This window comes from Rhinatrema bivittatum, chromosome 16, assembly GCF_901001135.1.
Source record: "Rhinatrema bivittatum chromosome 16, aRhiBiv1.1, whole genome shotgun sequence".
NCBI classification, from domain to species: domain Eukaryota; kingdom Metazoa; phylum Chordata; class Amphibia; order Gymnophiona; family Rhinatrematidae; genus Rhinatrema; species Rhinatrema bivittatum.
In genome coordinates, this window is record NC_042630.1 from 22,584,823 (window position 1) to 22,587,746 (window position 2,924).

Consider the following 2,924-nt stretch of genomic DNA (forward strand, 5'->3'; position numbering starts at 1 on the left):
TTGTAAAAGGCATGTTTGAAAAGCCAGGATTTGAGGTTTGTTTTAAATAGTTTATAATTTCTCTGGAGTCTTAGATCGGGGGGCAGAGTGTTCCATAATATGGGCCCAGCCAGTGATAGTGCATGTTTCCTGACCTGAGTAAGTCTTGCTGTTTTTACTGATGGAATGGTTAAGAGAGCTTTGTTTGCTGATCTTAAATTTCTGTGAGGTACATGTAATCGAAGTGCTGTGTTCAGCCAATCAGCTTTTTCGTCATGGATCAATTTGTGTATTGTGCAAAGTGCTTTGAAATGAACTCTTTGTTCGATGGGTAGCCAGTGTAATTCGGCTAGTGTATCTGTGATGTGATCTTTTTGCTTTTGCCAATGAGAATTTGAGCTGCGGAGTTTTGTAATATTTGCAGTGGTCAACTGTCAACTGAAGAGCAGGCTATTAATACAAACAAAAAACACACTTTAAAATGCCTGTATGCCAATGCCAGAAGTCTAAGAAGATGGGAGAGTTAGAGTGTACAGCAATAAATAATGAGATAGACTTAACTGGCATCTCAGAGACAAGATAGAAGGATGAGAACCAATGGGATAGTGTCATACCAGGGTACAAATTATATCATAATGATAGGAAGTAGCAACTTGGTGGGGGAATGGCACTTTATGTCCAGGATGGCATAGAGTCCAACAGGACAAAGATCCTGCAAAAGACTAAATGCACTATAGAATCTTTATGGGTAGAAATCCCATGTGTGCTGGGGAAAAATACAGTGATAGGAGCATACTACTCTCCATCTGGAAAAATGATGAGACGGACAATGAAATGCTAAGAGAAATTAGGGAAGCTAACCAAATTGGTAGTGAAGTAATAATGGGAGATTTCAATTAGCATACATCAAAATAGAGGTAAGCATATAATCAATTTAATTAGACCTTAACACATAACTTTAAAAAACCCATTTTATTCAGACTAACACATGTACAGATTTCAATGCAGGCTAACAAACATATATCATAAATATGAAATTTTCACTATATATACTCATATAAAAGTGTTCAAAATTTTATCCATAAATCATTTTATTGTACAATAAATCTCCCACGAATAAAAAACTCAATCACACACAAACACATCCTGATGTACTCTTACAATCATTAACTACATATTCCTATTAAAAAACATTTACAAAAACATAAACAAATGTCATATCCAGTATAAAAACAGGATTGTCAAACATATAATTATTTTTCTCAACATAAGTTATTAAAGACACAAAAATTGCCCAATAGATTGATATTTAAGCCCACAAAAGGTTATGGTTTCTCACAGGATTCTTAACTTTGTTCCCAGTCCCGTGCACATCAGCTGATATTCAATGAGAAAAATAATACCACTTCCAATTACAATTCTGATCGGGAGTTTGTGAAAATATATTTAAGCAAAAGTTTTATATGCAACAGAATAAAAGGTATAAAAAGGAAAAAGTGATCATTGTAAGGACCCTGATGATTATTGATAATTGATTATTCGTTGACCCATAGTGATTATTATGATAGTCCAATTGTATTTGGTATTGTTATACTGGGAACATTTTTGTACTTTGGTAAAACATACAGTATAAGAAGTGACCCAGATATATATCACTTTGATAACATAGTCACAATTAATTCAGTACAAGCATTATTAAGTGATGAAATATTCCACAAGTTTAGTTATATTGAGGAACAAATAGTGCTTACTTTGAAGGACGCAATGTTATTAGAGGAAACGGAGGGTGATTTTGGGTCTACATCTTGGTCAGATTTTGACAATTTACAGCATCAGTTAGTGCAATCTGAATTAGGGAGAATCAAGAGATTATTAATCAATGGCAGCACATAAGATAAGTCTGTGTACATACATTTAAGAAAAGATTTTATATGCAACAAAAAAGGGTAATAAAAAGGAAAAAGTGATCATTGTAAGGACCAATGATTATGGATAAAGCAAAGAAGGTCAGTTGCCCAGTACTGTTTATTATGATGGTTCAATTATATTTGGTATTATTATATTGGGAACATTTTTGTACATTGATAATAAATAAAATATGATATAAGACAGGTGAAAAGAAAATTTGAAAAGAAGCTGGCCATAGAGGCAAAAACTCATAAACCTTTTAAAATATATCTGAAGCAGGAAGCCTGTGAGGGAGTTGGTTGGACCATTGAATGATGGAGGGGTTAAAGGTGCACTTAGAGAAGATAAGGCAATTGCAGAAAGACTGTTCTGGAGACAGTTTTCAAGGGTGACAATTCAGGTGAATTGACCCAAATCACAGTGAACCTGGAAGATGTAATAGTCCAGATTGACAAAATGAAGAGTAGCAAATCACCTGGACCAGATGGTATACATCCCAGGGTTCTGAAAACACTCAAAAATGAAATTTCAGACTTATTACAAATAATTTGTAACCTATCATTAAAAACATCATCTGAAGACTGGAAGGTGGCCAATGTAACCCTGATATATTAAAAGGGCTCCAGAGTTGATCCAGGAAACTATAGACAGGTGAGCCTGACTTCAGTGCCGGGAAAAATCGTGGAAATTATTATAAATAATAAAATCACAGAACATATAGATATACAGGATTTAATGGGACACAGCCAGCATGGGTTTATCCAAGGGAAGTCTTGCCTTACAAATCTGCTTCATATTTTTGAAGGGATCAATAAGCATAAGAAAATAAGAAACTGCCATGCTGGGCCAGACCAAGGGTCCATCAAGCCCAGCATCCTGTTTCCAACAGAGGCCAAACCAGGCCAGAAGAACCTGGCAAGTACCCAAACACCAAGAAGATCCCATGCTACAGATGCCAGTAATAGCAGAGGCCATTCCTAAAGTCAACTTGATTAATAACAGTTAATGGACTCTCCTCCAAGAACTTATCCAAACCT